This window comes from Phyllobates terribilis, unplaced genomic scaffold (genome assembly GCF_046119375.1).
Source record: "Phyllobates terribilis strain yellow unplaced genomic scaffold, ASM4611937v1 Scaffold_463__1_contigs__length_1437734, whole genome shotgun sequence".
Classification (NCBI taxonomy): domain Eukaryota; kingdom Metazoa; phylum Chordata; class Amphibia; order Anura; family Dendrobatidae; genus Phyllobates; species Phyllobates terribilis.
The window spans coordinates 137,028-159,480 of record NW_027363223.1 but is presented as its reverse complement, the minus strand read 5'-3'; the positions used below and the strand labels follow the sequence as shown (position 1 = coordinate 159,480).

General features: G+C 45.5%; 1 pseudogene; it reads left to right on the top strand.

Moving 5' to 3' along the window:
• The window catches only part of LOC141229232 (cingulin-like), a 32,019-nt pseudogene extending 16,471 nt beyond the window's left edge, over nt 1–15,548 (top strand).
• Nucleotides 15,549–22,453: the final 6,905 nt, after the last annotated feature.

The window sequence follows — 22,453 nt, the reverse complement described above, 5'->3', positions numbered from 1 at the left end:
CAGCACCCGGAGCACGCGGGCAAGTGCCGGGGCCCTGAGCAGGCTCACTCACCCGCTGCGCTATGGGACCCGTGAGCGGAGGAGGGTGGTGTCAGCTCCCGCTCCCCCCGCTTGCTCAGGGCCCCGTCAGCCGGCGGCACAATACTTACCTCTCCCTGTGCTTCCGCAGCAGGTCCGATGTCTTCCGCAGCTGCAGCACTGTGACGTCTCAGGTCAGAGGGTGCGGTGACGTCTTTCCACCGCGCTCTCTCCTGAGCCGTCACAGCGCAGAGTGGGAAGACGCCGGCGATGCTGGAGTCCAGAGCATCGGCAGCAGGTGAGTAGTTAGGTGAGTATTTTATTTTATTTTTTTTAATGTATGGAGGCATGGGGAATTATAAGGGAGGGGGGAGAGAGGTGACATCCTGCATGGGGCGTTATATGGGGGGAAAGTGACATCCTGCATGGGGCATTATAAGGGGTGGTGACATTATGCATGGGGCATTATAAGCGTGCGTGACATCCTGCATGGGACATTATAAGGGGGTGACATAATGCATGGGGCATTATAAGGGGGGTGACATTCTGCATGGGGCATTATAAGGGGGAGTGACATAATGCATGGGGCATTATAAGGGGGGGTGACATCGTGCATGGGGCATTATATGGGGGGATCAGCCTGCATAAGGCATTATGTGGGGGAAACAGCCTGCATGGAGCATTATGTTGGGGCACAGCCTGCATGGAGCGTTATATGGGGGCCAGTATTCTGTATGGAGCGTTATATGGGGCCAGTATCCTATATGGAGCGTTATAATGGGGCCAGTATCCTTTATGGAGCGTTATATGGGGGCCAATATCCTGTATTGAGCATTTTTTGGGGGCCAGTATTCTGTATGGATCAATTCGCCGGTTTCTGAGCTATTTTAGAAATTACAATAGATATCGGTCATGTAATGCAAGAAGTGAAATCTTCTGCATTGTATTATATATATATATTTTTCTGCGGCATCTGTGTGTCATGAATCGTGGTATGTGTAAAAGGGGCCCACTGAGACTCTTTCGCCCAGTGCCCACGAAAACCTGGAGCCGGCCCTGCTTATACCGCACGGCGAATGTCATGAAAGAAATAAAAAGAAATTCTTGAACTTTTGTTCATATTTATCCTGTGAATGCTGGGAGTTGTTGTTTCACAAAAACTGGAATGTCCATAGTTCCTGCACTTACAAAATGTGTGAAAATATGTAACAATGGGAATGGTTTCTCTCATAGACAGTGATTCCTGCTCTTACCTGTCATTTGTCCATTGCTAGATGTATCACCAGCAAACAAAACACTCAATGTTCTTGATTTCAGGCCTTAAATACACTAAAGCTGGAATTGGACTGGTTGCTATGGGCTATAGGTCTTTGTTCCTATGGTAACAGTGTAGTGTTGTCATAGAGCCTAGAATTTAATTACATTTGAAGTAATATAAAGTCATTTACTTTTTTCAGTCGCAGTAAATGCATTTTACTTTTGGGAACTTTTCCTTATTCGTCCTGCTCCTCCAGCCTTGATGCTAACCAATGTGATCTGCCATATTATTACTACTTGTTATAAATATTAATTAATACCTGTGGAGATATCACTCATGGTCATATGTGACATCATCAAATCCAGGAGGCCATTGTTACCTCACAGCATGATGTCACAATGACTGTGGGTCTATATAAACGGGTGTTCAGGGGGCAAATGATCATTTCAAGAGATGAAGACAAGGAGAGCAGAGGATCCAGGATCGAGGACACAGATTCTCATTTCAGGAGATGAGACGAGGAGATTGGAAGTTCCTGGATTGAGGATACAGGTAAATGAGAAACTTTACAGGGATTTAAGTTAGTGAACTTAGCGCCAACATGGACATCGATCCTCCAAGTCTACGGATTGTGGCTGTAAGGTTCTAGCTTTCTCCAGTCCTTGCTGGCAGAATCTCTACACTTGGGTGATGAAGGTTCTTTGTGAGGTCAAACAGCAGAATGTTGGACACTGAGAGTTCTATGCAGAAAACATGGGGACATCCCTGGGGCTATCACAGACGTCAGCAACAAGATGGGACCTTGGATGGAGACCCTGCATGTGCTACTTCGGTCATTGACAGTTCCAGTGGTATAGGTGGCTGCCACAGATTGCTGGTGGTGGTTCTGTCATTTTAATTTCGGATTTTTGAGGCAAAAAAAAATCTACCCTTAGTCCCCCACATGGGAGAGAGGTTGGTGCAGATACATTGGGGGACACATATTAATTTATTTTACTGTATTTTACATATATATACACTGTATATATGTGTATATATATATATATATATATATATATATATATATATATATATATAGTTTCCACGATTTTTTATAAATTACATTTCTTGCACCATTTTTAAGTATCTACATCAAAATTTAAAAATGCAAAGAAAAGGGGGCATAAAGTACAATATATATATATGACTGATTTTCTATGGGTCTTTGCCTGATCCGTCTTGTATTATTTTTTTCTTACCAGGAAGAATATCTGGATCCTGGAAGGAAGACTGAAGAATCTAACAAGAGCCACGGGATTATTTAGTGTTAATCATTTAATATGTCTGTAGATAATATTTGTTGTCTTATGAGGTCATTATATACTGATTATATAGATCTAATTCTGGAATCAGTGCATCATGACATCATATTACATAGGTGTCTGCTGTCTAACCTAATTGTATAAGGGACCTGATATGATATAACTGCCCTATGTCTGTATCCGAAGGGCTAGTGTTTGTGGGGTGTAGTGTTTGTGGGGTGTAGTGTTTGTGGGGTCTAGTGTTTGTCGGGGGGTAGTGTTTGTGGGGGGTAGTGTTTGTGGGGGTTAGTGTTCTGTATTTTTACAGGGGAGATCAACGTAGACAAGCTATAAGCTCAGAGTCCGATCTGATAAGGAGAGGTGAGGCGTGTTACCAGGACAAAGAAGATCTGCTCTCTGGAAACGAGTCATTGCTCTATATATCAGTTAGTTAGTTGTAGTATGGCCTTGGTCCTGGGTTCTCGAACTGATCGCCTTTTCTCGGGGTCAAGAAGGAATTTTTTCCCTGTGGCACACATTGGCTGAACGTGTCCAGGTTTTTTGCCTTCTTCTGGATCATTGGCTTTAGGTAGGGGTAAACATTTTATTTAATAAAATGTTTAAAATTAATGCTCTGTCTCCTTGTGTCTTTATTTTCTAGCACTCAGGTAGTTGTATATGTCAGTTCTCATTTTTATGATCCACGGCTGCCACAATATGAAGGCAAACTGAAATACAAGGGCGGTAATTATGTGTCTACTAATGTAATGACTGTATCTATGATGCATAAAATATAGTCAAAAAAGCAAGGGGTAGATGCCCAAACAGATTTAAGTCAAGAAAAGCTGCAATTGGACTAATTAAAAATATATTTTTATTAGAATTGATTAAAAAACCTCAATAAAAATCACCTAAAAACGCCAATAACAAATATCAACAGAGATGAGGTAGGTCACCTCAGTGACCAGTAGGTGATTAGAATAGTGCCAGTATTCCAAAACCAATTGTCACTGGACATGCAGCCAAACACACAGCAGGTACAAATAACAATTTAGTGACCAGCTAGTGGTGGCCACAAACTGTACAATAAATGCTCATATCCTTATATACACACGTGGTCAAAATTGTTGGTACCCCTCGTTTAATGAAAGAAAAACCCACAATGGTCTCAAAAATAACTTGAATCTGACAAAAGTAATAATAAATTAAAAATCTATGAAAATGAACAAATGAAAGTCAGTCATTGCTTTTCAACCCTGCTTCCACAGAATTAAAAAAAAAATAAACTTATGAAATAGGCCTGGACAGAAATGATAGTGCCCCTGAAAATAATGTGACAAAAGGGACATGTTAAATGAAGTTGTGTCCACTAATTAGCATCACAGGTGTCTACAATCTTATGATCAGCCAGTGGGCCTGTATATAGGGTTACATATACTCACTGTGCTGTTTGGTGACATGGTGTGTAGCACACTCAACATGGACCAGAGGAAGCAAAGGAAAGAGATGTCTCAGGAGATTAGAAAGAAATTTATAGACAAGCATGTTAAAGGTAAAGATTATGAGACCATCTCCAAGCAGCTTGATATGCCTGTGACTACAGTTGCAAATATTATTCAGAAATTTAAGATCCATGGGACTGTAGCCAACCTCCCTGGACGTAGCCGCAGGAGGAAAATTGATGATAAATCAAAGAGACGGATAATACGAATGGTAACAAAAGAGCCTAGGATAACTTCTAAAGAGATTAAAGGTGAACTTCAAGCTTAAGGAACATCAGTGTCAGATCGCACCATTCGTCGTTGTTTGATCCAAAGTGGACTTCATGGGAGACGACCAAGGAGAACATCATTGTTGAAAAAAAAGTCATAAAAAAGCCAGACTGGAATTTGCCAAACTACATGTTGACAAGCCACAAAGCTACTGGGAGAATGTCCCATGGACAGATGTCTGTGTTCACAGACAGAAAAATTAAAGGGGTTGTCTACTACTATTGAAAATAGTCCAATGTATTATTATGATAAATAGAAGCTTCTTTGTATATACCTTCCTCTGCTGTTTCTGCCTGTGAGCGGCACTATCACTTGCCGCTCACAGGAATCACGTCACCCCCAGCTGCAGTCGGCGCTGACAAGTTCAGGCTGCAGCCGAGGGTCCCTCTTCTGCTTTCCATGGTGGCTGCTGGGTCGTGGGCGGGGTTACCCCGCGCATCACACCCGGCATCCACCGCGTGCTCTCCCTCTCTCCATTCATTGGGAAAGCAAATGGTGGATGCAGAGTGTGACGCGGGAGTAACCCTGCCCACAACCCAGCAGCCACCGCGGGGATCCCAGCGCTGAGTCACGCCTCACTTGACATGACCTCAGCGGGGGTCACGTGCTGCCTGTGAGTGGCCAGTGATAGCGTTGCTCACAGGCAGAAACAGCAGAGGAAGGTAATTACAAAGAAGCTTCTGTTCATCATAAAAATACATTGGGCTATTTTCCATAGTAGTGAACAACCCCTTGAAGCATAACAATAGAAGAACACTGTCCCTACTGTTAAACATGGAGGAAGCTCTGTTATGTTTGGGGCTGCTTTGCTGTGTCTGGCACAGGATGTCTTGAATCAGTGCAGGGTACAATGAAATCTCAAGTCGACCAAGGGATTCTAGAGAGAAATGTGCTGCCCACTGTCAGAAAGCTTGGTCTCAGTCGCAGGTCATGATTCGTGCAACAGGATAATGACCCAAAACACACAGCTAAAAACACCCAAGAATGGCTAAGAGGAAAACATTGGACTATTCTGAAGTGGCCTTCTATGAGCTCTGACCTAAATCCTATTGAGCATCTTTAGAAAGAGCTGAAACATGCCGTCTGGAAAAGGCAACCTTCAAACACGAGACTACTGGAGCAGTTTGCTCATGAGGAGTGGGCCAAAACACCTGTCGAGAGGTGCAGAAGTCTCATTGACAGTTACAGGAATCGTTTGATATCAGTGATTGCCTTAAAAGTTTGTTCAACAAAATATTAAGTTAAGAGCACCATCATTTCTGTACAGGCCTACTTCATGAGCTTAATTTTTTTAAAAATTCTGTGGAAGCAGGGTTGAAAAGCAATGACTGACTTTCATTTGTTCATTTTAATCATTTTTAATTTATTATTACTTTTGTCAGATTCAAGTTATTTCTGTGACCATTGTGGGTTTTTCTTTCATTAAACGAGGGGAACCAATAATTTTGACCACGTGTGTACTATTGAACAGTTTTTATACGTACCTTAGTGCAGAAATGGCAATGCTCATTCAAACTAGGTGAGCATTCAAGTGGTTACTAGTGGAACCCCGGTCCCTTTCTTCAACTGTGGAGCATATTATGCCTTTTCTCAGGTATTTATGTAGGATAATAATTAGCATATATCAGTCAGACATCCTCTATAAACCTGTCCACTTTGGGCAAAGGTGATAACACTCTTATAGGTGCAGCTACATACATGCAGCGACATAGGGCTATGATCTCAACATACCACTGTCACCCTGTATGCACAATAATGCGGTATTGGTGTAACTGTGTGCACACATGTGATTATTCACCAACCGTAGGAAAATAAAGGGAATAATCTCACCCAAGTTGAGGATATACCATGCCGGTTCCCTAGTTCATTCATTTCCTCCATTCTCCCGACGCGTTTCTTCAAACACATTGATTCATCAGGGGAGGTACTTATTCCTACCATGTAGACGGTAATATCATTACAGACACGTTTGTGGGATAACGTGCTCAATGTTGCAGTAGAGGCACTCACCTCACTGTCTCCATTTTAAACCAACACTGCGCTGTTGTGGCTCCATCTACAGTGTGTGACGCATTTCCAGTCCGAAAATCTCACTTCCGGTCTGTGAAACGCAGGACATGGCCGCTGGAACTCACTGGTTCCGGAAGCGACGCCTAAGGCGCCGCCCCATGGTAACAGTGTCCAGGGCTCACAATACTTGTCCTTGCCCCCCAGACTCGAGATACAAGGTAGAAGGGTTGTAACCTCTTACAGTGAGTACAGAAAGTATTCAGGGCCCTTTAAATTTTTCACGCATTGTTTCATTGCAGCCATTTGGTAAATTCTAAAAAGTTATATTTTTTTCTCATTATAGTACACTCTGCACCTCATCTTGACTGAAAAAAAACAGAAATGTAGAAATTTTTGAAATTTATTAAAAAAGAAAAACTGAAATATCACATGGTCATAAGTATTAAGACCCTTTGCTCAGTATTAAGTAGAAGCACCCTTTTGAGCTAGTACAGCCATGAGTCTTCTTGGGAATGATGCAACAAGTTTTTCACACCTGGATTGGGGGATCCTCTGCCATTCTTCCTTGCAGATCCTCTCCAGTTCCGTCAGGTTGGATGGTGAACGTTGGTGGACAGCCATTTTCAGGTCTCTCCAGAGATGCTCAATTGGGTTTAGGTCAGGGCTCTGGCTGGGCCAGTCAATAATGGTCACAGAGTTGTTCTGAAGCCACTTCTTTGTTATTTTAGCTGTATGTGACGCGCCCCCTGGGCCTGTGTTGTGCAGGGGATACCCGGAGCCGGATCGCTGGGGGTTGTAGTCTCCGTGGCGCTGACCCGGTCCGTGCCCAGGGCGGTCAAACCAGTGACAGTCTTAATGTATAGCAAATGTCCGACTACGCCACCCGTGGATTGCGGTCAGTGGGGACCGCCGCTGCGCTGCCGACCGCTGAGGCTGATGTTGTTTGCGCAGCCGAGTATGGGATAACTCCCCACGGGAGAAGTATTACCTCAGGGCAGCTAGTGTAAATGATGATGGGAGTGATGGTGTGAGGGTCCCAATGCTAATGGTGCTGGTGCGGCGAGGAATCACAGAGACGTGCAGTTGCAGTTTTCAATGCTTTACTCACAGTTCTTTACTGGTCCTAGTCACCTCGGTACCGGCGGTGACTGCCCAAGCCGTGCTGCGTCCACCAGGCAAGGGACTCGACCAACTCCCAGGCAATTCCAGAGCGTGGCACAGGGCTCCCTTCCTTTCCTTTCTCTGGCTGTCCCCACCAGTGACCCACCTTTGTCCAGCTCCCTCGGGCCTTCTGTTGGTGAAACCTTTCTCCAGTTTCCCTGACCCTATACGGTATGCCTTTCTGGTGGATGTAGTGAGGGGTCGCACCAAGATGTGGTAACAACCTCCGGTCTTTGGCTGAGGAATCTGTTGCCTCCACCAATTTGGGTTCCGGTACCCTGTTCTGCCAACCCTTCACCCTGTATCTCCTCTGGGCATATGGGGTTCCTTCTGTCCTCGTGTCTCTGGGCCTTTCTCTGTGTTCCTTGCTTCCTTTCTCCTCTGTTCCAGTTCCTTTCTTACTTTCCTTTCCGTTCCTTCTCCTCTCTCTTTCTGCTGTTCCTGGCCTCCACTCCAGGCCTGCCTCTGGAGCTGGGCCCAGACTGAGCCACAGCTCCCTGTCAGCCCTCTCTGGCTGAACTCCTCTCTGAACTGACCACTGTCCTAAGATGGTGCCCACCTAATTTACCTCCTTCTGACACCCGAGCTCAGGTGACTAGCAACCAATGGGCTCCTGCCTATGCCCAGAGACCCACCCCTATCTGCTCCTACACCACTGGGTGTACTTTCTCCTCCCCCACTCCAGCCAGGGACAGATGCTGTTGTGCCTGCACTTCTATCTTGTGGGAGCACCGTTGAGCTGTCCCTCGGAAATTGGGTGTGTGTGGTGCATGCAGCCTACCGAGTCCTGGTCCACACTCCATCCTTACCCGGGAGTGGAATATCACACCTCTGGTTTGAGGTGCAATACCCCTGTAGCAGCCGAGCCCTCGGGGTGCTACATATGCTTAGGGTCATTGTCTTGTTGGATGGTGAACCTTCGGCCAAGTCTGAGGTCCAGAGCACTCTGGAAGAGGTTTTCATCCAGGATATCTCTGTACTTGGCCGCATTCATGTTTCCTTCAATTGCAACCAGTCGTTCTGTCCCTGCAGCTGAAAAACACCCCCATAGCATGATGCTGCCACCACCATGTTTCTCTGTTGGGATTGTATTGGGCAGGTGATGAGCAGTGCCTTGTTTTCTCCGTACATATCATTTAGAATTATCACCAAAAAGTTCTATCTTTGTCTCATCAGACCAGATAATCTTATTTCTCATAGTCTGGGAGTCCTTCATGTGTTTCTGAGCAAACTCTATGCGGGCTTTCATATGTCTTGCACCGAGCAGAGGCTTCCGTCGGGCTACTCTGTCATAAAGGCCCGACTGGTTGAGGGCTGCAGTGATAATTGACTTTGAACTTTCTCCCACCACACTACTGCATCTCTGGAGCTCAGCCACAGTGATCTTGGAGTTCTTCTTTACCTCTCTCACCAAGGCTCTTCTCCCACGATTGCTCAATTTGGCTGGACGGCCAGGTCTAGGAAGACTTCTGGTGGTCCCAAACTTCTTCCATTTAAGGATTATGGAGGCCACTGTGCTTTTAGAAACCTTGAGTAATGCAGAAATTCTCTTGTAACTTTGACCAGATCTGTGCCTTGTCATAATTCTGTCTCTGAGCTCCTTGGGCAGTTCCTTTGAGCTCATGATTCTCATTTAGTCTGACATGCTGTTAAGCTCACGCCCGGACTGTTTGGCGTGAGCGTGGTTAGTGGTTCCACTGGGCCACGAACCGAGGAGTGCCTGGAGGGGCGTGACTATGTGCCTTGCCAGATCCGACAACGGACACACGGCGGCTTAATCGACTCCGTGGTCTGAGGAGGGATGAGGGAGGTGGCCCAGGTGCTACTCCAAGTCACACCTCTGTCACACAGCTGTTGACCCACACCAGGGAATGCAGGAAAGGACAGGTTTGGCTGGTATGCAGACGGGCGGGTACTGGCAGGCATGGCTGGTATACAGACAGGCAGGTACTGACAGGTAGGTAAACAGGCTGGATAGGGACCAGTACAGACTGGGATACAGGAGCAGAGCCGCAAGAGCGGAGGACAAGCGGAGCAGAGCAGTGCCGCAGGTGCGGAGGACAAGCGGAGCAGAGCCGCAGATGCAGAGGACAAGCGGAGCAGAGCAGAGCCGCAGGTGCGGAGGACAAGCAGAGCGGAGCAGAGCCGCAGGTGCGGGCAGACAGGACAGGGCTCTGATCCCATGGAACAGACTGGGAAACACAGGAAGATAGCTGGAACACAGGCGGTAGATACAAAGGCAGGGAAGCTGGACAAGCAGAACCAGATACACACAAGGTACTTGCAATGAAGTAGCGAGTGGACACAAAACTCACAAACAGAAGTACAGAGACAATGAGTAGGAGTTAGGTACTGGTTCAGACACTGCAGGAAAAGGGAAGGATCGGACATAGAGACAAACAGGTAACGGGCTAGGACACAGTTCAGACAGGAACTGACACTGGAAAGAGATACAGGAACAAGCCTGTGCATACAGCCCCCATAGTGGTGGAAAAAACTAGAAGTGACAGATGCAGTTAACGGGCCTGGGTTCTCAGCCCCTGGGGTGGCGGAAACAGACTAGAAGTCACAGATACAGGACAGGACCTGCCTACTCAGTTGCACAGAACACATTAAAAGAAAGTGTTGCTCAGGCACCTCCCACTGGGTGGAGGAGGTTTAAGTATCCAGTGACTCACAGCAATAGGCTGGGGACGCATTAGGACTGTGCACACTGTAACTTTAACACTCAACTGGTGAGGTGGGGTTTGCCACAACCCAGGGAATTTTTGTTCGGCTTCCATTCATTGAAAAATGCTGGTATGAGGATCCGTGTCTCATTAGCTTCCATCCATTTGTGGGTGTCAAAAATTTGTTATACTCATGTGTAATCAATCGCCAATAAGAAAATGATTAAAACAAACGTGATCTTTGAATTTTCTGTAAAAATAAGAGATCTCTAAACACTGGGTTATAGGAAACCCCACATCACCAGTTGCGTGACAAAAACCCCACCTCACCAGTTGAGGGTTAAGAATCAGGAAGTGCCAGCGCCGCCGCCCTAAGCCAGCAGACAAGAGACATGCGCACAGCAGGGAGAGGAGCATAGTGTGCAGCCTGAACTGGTAGGTAAGTTGGCGGTCTTGCATGGTGGGAGATGGTAAGCCATGTCAGCACGCCGCCAGGGATGTTACACATGCGCTGTGAGCTGTGAGGTCTTATATAGAGATGTGTGCGCCTTTCCAAATTAAGTCCTATCAGTTTAATTAAACACAGCTGGACTCCAATGAAGGATGTAATGCAGCGGCTTGCTGCATTGCCAAAATGTCTGAGGGGGTGTGTTCTGGCTCACCACGTACGTCCCCTTCAGGTGACTGATCACATGACTGTGACATCATCATAGGTCCTGTGTGCACAGAGTGATATATATTTGGGGGGGTTTTGAAACGCAGTGAGTCAAGAGACCTGATCTCTGTGCCTGGGACCCCATTAGACCTGGAAGGCATGATGCCTGTAGGCCACATCTGGTGAGCCTTAAACCACAGCTTTGGCAGAACAGAGATGATGGAAGCAGCTAGACCTAGCAAAGGTAAAAGACCGTGCTTGATATGGACATTGATGTTGTTACTTTGCTTAGGACTGTTTCTGAAGCCAAACGGGCATAGCTACGACTGAAAAGGCTCTAGGATATTTCGTGTGTAACATTCCTGCGAGCCACTGAGATGGACTATGTTATAAGCAGTTTATGATGTGTAATAAACTGCTGGACTTTAGATTACAGGAAAACATTGCATGTGTGCTTTAATTGACCCGGTGAAGTGAGTGCCCCTCAACATGATCAATAGCGCTACCTCACAATTGGTTAGAGAATGCGGGCAACTGCAGTCTGGTTGCAAGGGGTAACGGCACAGGACGACGAATGTGGATGCAAGCATCTGACTGTGGCTTGACGGGGCCACGAAGATTTAAGCATCTGGCTGTAACTCGGCAGGGTTATGAAAATTGTCGTCGCACTCAAACCTGGTTTGCTGTGGCTTGGTGGGGCCACGAAATTTTTTCTGGTGAGAGCGGTGTGAAGTGTCTGGTGTGAACAGCGCACTGCGATGGCTATAAATGGAGCAGTATCCCCAGATAGAATGGAGAAAGGGTTAGATGACCGGCTGCAAACGCTCTTCAGCAAAATAGAGTGTGCTAAAGAAATGCAGGAGCTGATAAAGATGGCTGTGAATGGAGCAGAAAATGAGACTGAAGCTATTGAGCGATTTAAGTGCCTGTTAAAATTGCAGCAGGTATTTGGGAAACGGCAACAGGACATGGTGCTGGAACGGCAGGACGTTGTTTTTTTTTAAAGCACCCCCTACAGGTGTAGTTGTCCAAAAGGGATGGAGTCTCAAAAGGGGGTGGGGCATAGAAAACCAGAATTGGTTACTGGTCGTGTGTTGGTATCGCCTAAAAATGACAATTCAACCGTTGATAACTGGGTAGCTCCAGTAGAAGGGGTTGACACCATGGGGAGTGACACTATGAAAGTAGAAAGAGAGTTCAGTCAGGAGGAGTTAAATGAAGTGAGAAAGTCCCACTTTCGTCTTCGAAGGTACAAGGGCCACAAAGAAGTTGCTCCTGTAGTCTTTGCTGAAAGGGTAAATAAAGAAAATGCAATGCTGTGTGCCTTTATTCCGAGTGTGGATTCTCCTTTAGAAGCAGAGGAGATCAGGATAGAAGAGGAGCTGACGCTGCCAGTAGCAACCTCTGGTACAGTATCCAACAATAAAGAAGACCAGGAGGAAGAGTTGGATGCAGTTCTGTAGATTCAGTACAAGCATGATGATCTACTGAGACAGAAGGTTCAGGAACTGACAGCCCTGAAGGGAGCGCTGAAAGAGGAGGTGGCCAATCATGACCAAGAGCTGGAGCCTTTCAGGCAGCAGTATCAGAGTGATGTACAGCAACTAAGGAAAAACATGGAGAATGTGTCCCAGGACCAGCTGAGCCTGGAGTCTGAGCGGCAGAAAATAAACCAGATTTTGAGGAACTTGCAGTGAGAACTGGAGGAAAGCAGAGAGGAACTCAACCAATGGAAGGAAATGTTCCAGAAAAATAAAGAGGACCTCCACAAAACCAAGGAGGAGGTTTTGCAGTTGAAGCTTGAAAAAGAGGAGTCTGAATATGAGCTGAATGAAATGAAAAATCATTTCTCCCTGGTGCAGTCAGAGCTGAACCAAGTGAAGAAAGGCTCTGGGGATGCGGAGGAAGCAGAGGTCACAAGAAAGGAAGTGCAGAGATTTCAAGAGCAGGTGAAGCAGCTGATGCAGGAGATGCAAAGGCTGGACGAGGGTCTACAGCAGCGGGATAGGGAGCTATCTGCCTTAAAAGGGGCGCTGAAGGACGAAGTTTCTGGACGCGATCAAGACCTAGAACACCTGCGAGAACAGTTCAACCGGGAGCTGCGTGAATCCAAGAAGGAGTATGATGAACACAATAGGGACCTGCTATAAACCAAGAGGGACTATGAGGATCTCCTCAAGGTTAAGAAAAAACTAGAGGATGATAAGGCTGATGCAGAGCACATGCTACAAATGATTGAGACCACTCAGCAGGACACCCATGATGAGAATGATGATCTCCGTAGAAAGATCCTAGGACTGGAAGCTCAGGTGAAGGAGCTGAAGACATTCTGTGATGATCTGCAGAGGGCAGAGACGTGCCTTCAGGATAGAATCAGCAGGATGGAAGCTGAGTGGAAAAAGATGGAGGAGTCTATCGGAGAAGCCACAGATCAGGGTCAGGAGTTTGCCACTGAAGAAGGGAGGTATGAAGCAAATACCTCCTCGAATAATGTGAGCTTGGATGATTCGGTGGATGTAAGAGCCGAGATCAAGGAGCTCAAGGAGACGCTACAAGCCCATTTGAAGCAAGAGAAGCTTGAGAGACTGGCTGTCGAGTGCAGAGTAGGCTCATTGGAGACAGAGAGGGCTGAGAGAATTCTGCTGATAAAGGAGCAGTTGAAGCAGGAAGAACTTCAGAGATGGGCTGCTGAGAGGCGAGTAGCTGAGCTAGAGGAAGAAGTTTTCGAGCTCAAAGGTCGCCTGGCAAAGTACCAATCAGTGAACGAGGCCGCCTTCGAGAAGGAAAAGGGCAAACAAGTTGCGCTTAATCGTTTATACTATGAGAAGGTGGAACTGAGGAGAGCTGAGGAAGTGTTAAAAGAAGATCAGTATGGGATGGAAAATGTCAAGAGGAGAATTCTTGAGTTCATAGCTGTGAGTCAGCTCAGGGGAAGCATACAGTGTGAAGAATCTGAAACTCAGTTGTCCCTGAAACCTGAGCCAGATGATCGTTTGGAGACCACTGATTAGACAGAAACTTCACGGTACAAGTGCCTCATAGATGTACCCGAAGATTTGAGAGAAGAATGCACCAGAGAGTCAGTGCATGAAGAGTTTAAGAAAGCCGTGGCAGCCTGTAAGGTGTACTCGACCTCAGAAGCTAAACAGCTGGTGGTCCTGTCCACAACTGAAGTCACAGGGAAGAGGGTGGCTGTCCTAAGTGACATGCACTGGCGATGTGTTTGCATGAAGAGGATTGTCCGGTTGAAGACTGAACAAGCCATTAGACAACTGGAGCTTATGAGAAAAGCTCAAAGTCTGCGAGAAGAAGTCATCTGGGTGCCTCATGCTCTGGTAAGAAAGCTCATTGGGAGAAATGGCCAAGCCATGCAAATGATGGTAAAGAAGTCTGGTGTGATGAAAGCAAGCAGTCCACATGATCATCAGGACTGGATACCGGATGAAGACAGCATGGTGTCATTCTCCACTGTAGGAACAGAAGAAAATCTTGCATATGTAAGAATGCTGATGGAGTACCGAGTGACCTACCTGCGAGAGGTAGAACAGTTGAATCCCGCCAGACTGTGAATGGAAAGACAGCGTCGACTGAGCAGCAGAAGATGGCAGCCGTTTATAAATTGTGAGACCAGACAGAGAAAGGGCCTTCCAAATAATAGAACGGCTACAGCAGAAGTTAGAGACCTTTCAAGATGTTCTGAGGATAGTGGGTGTGGGTTTAGAGGTCGTGAGTCCTCCATTAGCTCAAGTCTGAGAGGCCCATACAAATGACCCAATACAGTACGAGACAGTACGGAGTCGGACCTGACCTTAGATACAAGGGCAAGTGAGTCGCACTGCTGTATTGACCGCTGGGAGCGAGGGGGGTCTGACAAGGTTACGACTCGGAAATGTGAGTTGACGAAGTTAGTGACAAAGACTAATCACATGACTGTGACATCATCACAGGTCCTGTGCGCACAGAGGGATATATATTCGGGGGGGTTTTGAAACGCAGTGAGTCAAGAGACCTGATCTCTGTGCCTGAGACACCATTAGACCTGGAAGGCACAAGGCCTGTAGGCCACATCTGGTGAGCCTTAAACCACAGCTTTGGCAGAACAGAGTTAATGGAAGCAGCTATACCTGACAAAGGTAAAAGACGGTGCTTGATATGGACCTTGATGTTGTTACCTTGCTGAGGACTGTTTCTGAAGCCAAGCCGGCAGAGCTGCCACTGAAAAGGCTCTAGGATATTACATGTGTAATATTCCTGCGAGCCGCTGAGATGGACTATGTTATAAGCAGTTTATGATGTGTAATAAACTGCTGGACTTTAGATTACTGGAAAACGTTGCATGTGTGCTTTAATTAACCCGGTGAAGTGAGTGCCCCTCAACATGATCAATAGCGCTACCGCACAAGGAGTAGAACCCTCTCAAGGAGGATCACAAGGAAATGGACACCATGTGACTTAAATATGAGTGTCTGAGCAAAGGGTCTGAATACTTATGACCATGTGATATTTCAGCTTTTGCTTTTTTTAATAAATTTGTAAAAATTTCTACATTTCTGTTTTTTTTTCAGTCAAGATGGGGTACAGAGTGTACTTTAATGAGAAAAAAAATGAACTTTTTAAACTTATAAAATGGCTGCAATGAAACAAAGTGAAATATTTAAAGGGGTCTGAATACTTTCCCTACCGACTGTTTATTCTGCTCCTCAGACATGTTGTGATGCGGCATAAACAGGTGTACTTCAGATGCATGCCCTGCTATAGGGTTTGCAGCTGGAAAATGGAGATCCACGTGAAGGGACACATATTTTTTATTGCGCCTTCAAACCCCCAAGAAGACACATGGTCATGGATCACTCTAAACAAATGGAATATACCCTGATATTTTTATAAACACACAGTGGTACTCTAAAGAGGCAGACGGTCTCAGAGGTACATCACAGTTATATATATTAATGGGGTATAGAACAAGAAAATGATTGGGCAAAGATATTTTACCATTATTTATTAGTTATGTCAGGGGGGTCTAGATCAAGAATGAGATTAGGCACTTAGCTTCCCATTAGGGTCAAGAAATGATACAGATACACATGCATGGATACCCTACATGTGCTAAGCTAGTAGGGTGATACCACCAACCTGCATTATTTGGAAAAAACTGGGAAGGAAAGTGTCTATTATTCCCTACTCTCTCCCTATTCTATATTGTCCCCTACCTCACATGGTGGTTGGCACCCTAAAAATGAAGCTCTTAAGTAGCAAATAGAGGTAACTAAGAAATTCTCATCAGAACTGGACTTCGCAAAAAAAGAAACATAGTTACAGAACAAGGTAGAATGGTACCAATACCACCTAAAAGAGTGTAAACACAAGTTCTTTATTACCTAGAAGAATTCAAGGAAAACAAGGCATATTAGGTGCCGATTACCAGACAGAATTATATTCCTTAGATAGACTTATCCTCCTCTGAAACAGAGGTCTCACATACTGATACAAAATCCAAAACCCAAAAGGGGAAATTAAAAGAAAGGGGTGGATTTCGGAGGAGAGGAAATAACAGGAGAACCCCGCAGAGAGGGAGTTTTTAGAGCTGAACTACCTGCTCAGGAGCCGATCCAATCAGCCGAATCCCGTTTAACAACACAGGTCATCAATCTATCATCAATGCCCCTCACTACTGATGAAATATGCATACTGAGTAAACGTTTAAGTTTTATCCACACCACTGATTTTGATGAATCTGAAATAATAATAGACCTGCATCTATTCATCAGACGTTTGAAATTAAAAAAGCTCTTCCTTAGGGAGGATAGAAAGGAGTGTGACAACTTGGGAATACCCAATAACCTTCTACAAGGCGTGAGGTTGCTATACCATCTTGATGAGGTGAACCTGAATACATTGATCCCTTCACGGACATTAAAAATAAAATTTCTAGAATGCCACCTCCTACCGGAGACTTAAGTTCCATAGATTTCTTCCTTAATTTGGTTACGGAGGATATCATACAACTGACAAAAACTAAGCATAGGGAACAACATAACCTTTCAAGAGGTGAAATGGATTCACTATACAGCCTTGAAAAGGATCAAACCATAACCATAAAGCCGTCCGACAAAGGCGGCAATGTGGTTGTGATGGATACCACTACCGACTCTCTCATCTCTCGGCATCACAGACTTGGCCCTATCTTGTATCTCCTCATAGACAGACAAAACATCAGTCTCTCCCACTCACACACCACCTCCTCATCTCACCCGACTTTGCTGCCCGACTAATCCACTTGTCTCCCCTCTATTCCTTTGCGTCTCCTCTCTGTCAATCCCTTCAGTGGCTCCCCGTTGCCCAGAGACTCCAGTTCAAAACCCTAACCATGGCACATAAAGCCATCCACAACCTGTCTCCTCCATGTATCTGTGACCTAATCTCCCGGTACATACCTGCACGCAACCTCCAATCCTCACAAGATCTCCTGCTCTACTCACTTCTTATCTTCTCTTCCCACAATCGCACACAAACTTTATCCCATTCATCCCTGCTACTCTGGAACTCTCTATCCAATAATAATAATAATAATAATAATAATAATAATAATAGTTTATTTTTATAGCGCCAACATATTCCGCAGCACTTTACAAATTTTTAGGGGGGACATATACAGACAATACAGAATAAGCATATCTCATATCGAAAGGAGTGAGGACCCTGCTCGCGAGCTTACAGTCTATGAGGTAGTGGGGGAGACACAAAAGGTAAAAAGTACATATATTGTATAATGCAGCCTTGATATACTGAATAGGATAAATAATAATACATGGACTGGTCGCCAGCCAGTATGTGTGCAGTCCTGACAGAGGCTATTATGTGCATGGTTGGTTTGAACTCGAAGTTGAAGAAGATTTTAATATGGGGGAAAACTGGGATGGACACAGTGTGTTTAGGTGATACGCCAGTCTAAAGAAATGTGTTTTTAGGGTTCGCTTGAAACTGTGGGTATTGGGAATTAATCGAACTGTCCTGGGTAGTGCATTCCAGAGAATTGGCGCAGCACGCGAGAAATCTTGGAGACAGGAGTGGGAAGTTCGGATTATGGAGGATTTTAGTTTTAAGTCATTTGCAGAACGGAGGGCACGTGCAGGGTGGTAGACTGAGACAAGGGAGGAGATGTAGGGGGGTACTGAAGCATGGAGCGCTTTGTGGGTAAGCGTGATAAGTTTAAAATGAACTCTATATTGGATGGGCAACCAATGCAATGACTGGCACAGGGAAGAGGCATCGGAGTAGCGGTTGGCGAGGAATATGATCCTGGCTGCTGCGTTCAGGACGGATTGGAGAGGGGAGAGTTTAGTAAGAGGGAGACCGATTAGTAGAGCGTTGCAATAGTCAAGACGAGAATGAATAAGAGCGACAGTAAGAGTTTTTGCTGAGTCAAAGGTGAGAAAAGTCCTGATTCTTGAGATGTTTTTGAGGTGTAGATGACATGAACGAGCGAGTGATTTGATGTGAGGAGTGAAAGAAAGATCTGAATCAATAATGACCCCAAGACAGTGGGCTTGTTGCTGGGCAGTAATGGTTGAGCCACAAACGGAAATGGCAATATCGGGCACAGGTAGGTTAGTGTAGGGAGGAAATACGAGTAGTTCAGTTTTTGACAGATTCAGTTTTAGGTAGAGGGAGGACATAATGTTAGATACGGCAGAAAGACAATCACTGGTCTTTTGTAGTAATGCAGGGGTGATGTCCGGAGCAGAGGTGTATAATTGGGTGTCATCAGCATAGAGATGGTACTGAAAACCGAATCTACTGATTGTTTGTCCAATAGGAGCGGTGTATAAGGAGAAAAGAAGGGGGCCTAGGACTGATCCTTGAGGAACCCCGACAGTAAGAGGAAGTAGGGAGGAGGAGGAGCCGGCAAAAGACACAGAGAAGGAGCGGTCAGAGAGATAAGAGGAGAACCAGGAGAGAACCGTGTCCTTGAGGCCAATAGTGCGGAGCATAGTGAGGAGGAGCTGGTGATCCACAGTGTCGAATGCTGCAGAAAGATCCAGGAGAATCAGCAGGGAGTAGTGACCATTAGATTTAGCTGTTAGTAGATCATTAGAGACTTTAGTGAGGGCAGTTTCAGTAGAATGTAAAGAGCGGAAACCAGATTGTAAAGGGTCAAGAAGAGAGTTGTCTGAGAGATAGCGGATTAGACGGGAATGGACAAGGCGTTCCAGGAGTTTAGAGATAAAGGGAAGATTGGAAACAGGTCTGTAGTTGGCCGTGCAGTTCTGGTCGAGGGATGGTTTTTTAAGTAATGGTTGTATGCTGGCGTGTTTAAAAGAAGAGGGAAAGATACCAGATGAGAGGGAAAGGTTGAAAATTTTAGTTAGGTGAGTGGTGACAGCTGGAGCAAGGACTGAAGGAGATGTGAGGGAATAGGGTCACTGGTGCAGGTGGTAGGGCGAGAAGATGCAAGGAGCCTGATCACTTCATCTTCCGTGACTGGTTCGAAGTCAGAAAATGAGCAAGATACAATGTGGCGGGGGAGAGCATGCATAACATTTGGGGATTGGGAGAAAATTTCCTGTCGGATATGGTCAATTTTTTCTTTGAAATAAATGGCCAGATCGTCAGCGCTGAGGTCGGTGGTCGGGGCCTGTGTTGTTTGAGGAGAGAATGAAACATGTCAAAGAGTCGTTTAGGATTATTGTAAAGTGAGATTATGAGGTTGTTAAAGTAGGTTTGTTTGGAGAGGTGAAGGGCAGAGTTATATGTTTTCAGCATAAATTTATAGTGGAGGAAATCTTCGGACAGATTTGATTTTCTCCACAGCCGTGCAGCGCACCTGGAGTACCTCTGGAGAAGACGTGTTTGAGGCGTGTGCCAGGGTTGTCGCCGTCTATGCCGAATTTTTCTTTGTGTAGGAGGTGCGGCTTCATCCAGGGCGCATAGTATTATTTTGTTATAATGCTTCAATGCAGAGTCGGGACATGAGAGGGAGGAGATTGGGGCCAATGATAATTGCAACCTTTTTATAAATTTCTGGGTGTTAATGGCACATAAATTTCTATAAGTGTGGACGGTGGGAGTGTCTTGAGTAGAGTCACAGTTCTTGACAGAGAATGAAAGAAGATTATGGTCAGAGAGTGGAAGGGGAGAGTTAGTAAAGTCATGTACTGAGCAAAGCCGGGAGAAGATCAGGTCCAATGTGTTCCCATCCTCATGTGTAGGAGAATTAGCAAGCTGTGAAAGGCCAAAAGAGGAGGTTAGGGATAAAAGATGAGCGGCAGATGGGGAAAGAGGATCGCCAATTGGGATGTTAAAGTCTCCCATGATTATCGTGGGGATGTCGCAGGATAGAAAATTTGGAAGCCAGGCAGCAAAGTGATCCAGGAATTGACGGGGGGGACCTGGAGGGCGATAGACAACCGCCACTCGCAGGGAGAAGGGCCGGTAGAGTCTGACTGTGTGGGCCTCAAAAGACGGGAAGATAAGGGAGGGTACAGGGGGGATAACCTGAAAAGTACATTTTTTTGAAAGAAGCAGACCAACACCTCCAATCATAAAAGACTCTTGCCTACCAAGGAAACCTTCAAAAGGAACCTGAAGTCCCACCTCTTCCGACAAGCCTACAACCTGCAGTAACCTTCTTTGCACCATACCGCTGCATGACCAGCTCTTCCCTCATCTACTGTATGCTCACCTATCCTTTGTAGATTGTGAGCCCTCGCGGGAAGGGTCCGCTCTCCTCCTGTTTGGCTTTACAGACATTTTCTTAGACTCTGTCTCTAGGACCCAGCGGCTACCTTCCTCTCGCTAATTAACACCCTGCCTGGTTGTATAAATATCTGCTGTGTATTCATTACAACTTGTGAAGGCTTTAGCAAGAGCAGTACTTCTTGCTGTTTGGAGCTTGAGAACGTGTGCGCATTTGTCTGGAGTTCGTCTAAAGCTAAGTAATTTCCCCCTGTTTGTCTACTTCTGTTGTCTATAGTGTTTAATTGAGATCAACTAGTGCTCATTTCCTCCCTTCCCTAGCCTTAGCCATATGCCAGGGAAATACAGGGCAAGGCACATGTGCGGCGATTGGTGAAGAGCCAATACAAGGACGTTAGGGAAGACAGGGTGATGCTAGATCAACCTAGGAGGTCTCCACTTCCCCCCTTTCCCTAGAATCTGGACTTCCTTTCCTTCTTGCCTTTGTGATGCAGTAAGTTTTTCCCACATCTTGCGTGACACATGGATACCTAAGATGTTGCAATGATCTGTGCATGGGGTAAGCAACATAGTGAATCAGAAGAACTATATTACATTTATAATTTGAGGAATTTGCTAATATTATTATTACACCTAATACACATTGAGTTATGATCTTGGAGATGAGAATAAACCTTTAACTGTCAGAGGGTTCTCATCTATGCAAGGTCACAGAAGTTGTTAACATTTAGTAGAAATTAAACCATGTGTGTGGTTCACAGATATGATCATATCTGTGATAAAGTGATTGTGTATTAACATCCTTTGTCGTGGTTGACTGGGTCCATTATGTGTGCCTAAGTTGTAGGTATTCGTAAAAAGATAATGAGGCAAGTTGATCTCCTTCTGGAGTTTCTTTAAACTTTTAGGCACCCCATCTTCAAGCAGATAATCTATTATCTGGATTGCTAAGGTTATTGTATTAATGGTTAGTGACCACATTAGAAAAGTAAGTGCATGTCAACAATGATTTTGCTACTAAGAGAAAAATATTTTGATTTATTGTGATTTACACTAAATTGAATGCACTGATTCCAAACATGAACTCCGAATTTACCTGACACGTTTATATTTTAAGTTATACATGCAAAGCCTATTCACTTATAATATTAATGCATTATATATTGGAAATATTCCAACGTACATGCCCAGACCTGTCCGAACATTCTCATACAGGTCTATCAGTTGATGTCAGCAGGAAGCACCGTATTTTTCGGACTATAAGACGCACCGGACCATAAGACGCACCAAGGTTTTAGAGGTGGAAAATAGTGAAAAAAAAACTTTTTTGGATTGCGATAGCTGATGCATGCTGCCCGTGGATCAGGCGGAATGTATCAGACACCGGATGTACGACGTAAGGCTGATATGGTATGTTTCAGTCTTCCGTCTGAAATGCTGCGGCAGAGGAAAACATACCGTCCTTTGGCTTCTCCTCTCCTGCTGTCAATGACTGAGTGGTCTAACTGTACACACACGCAGGAAGAAACGCCAAAAAACAAATGTGGCTGAAGTCATACAGCCAGTATGCTGCTCGATCCACTGGTTGCTTGTATCATGTACTGGCTGTATTCAGCCATGTATGGTATGTCCTCTTTAAGATCCCACAGGTATTGTGGTTGACTTTGAGGGGCACTATAACTTCCAGCAAGTCCTTCAGCTCTTATGGCATGCTGGGAGTTATAGTTTACCACAGGAGTAGTACAATGTTTTATGTCATGTGCTTTTTCACTTTACTTTATATTTTACTTCTACGTCATAATGCTTGCCTCTCATTCTGGACCCACGATAGGCAAGAAGCGGGGTCACACTGGCTGGGGGCTGCGGCAGCAGAGGTGGCTGGGGCTGCGGAGGGAGCTGTGGCAGCTGAGGTGGCTGGGGCTGTGGCAGCGGGC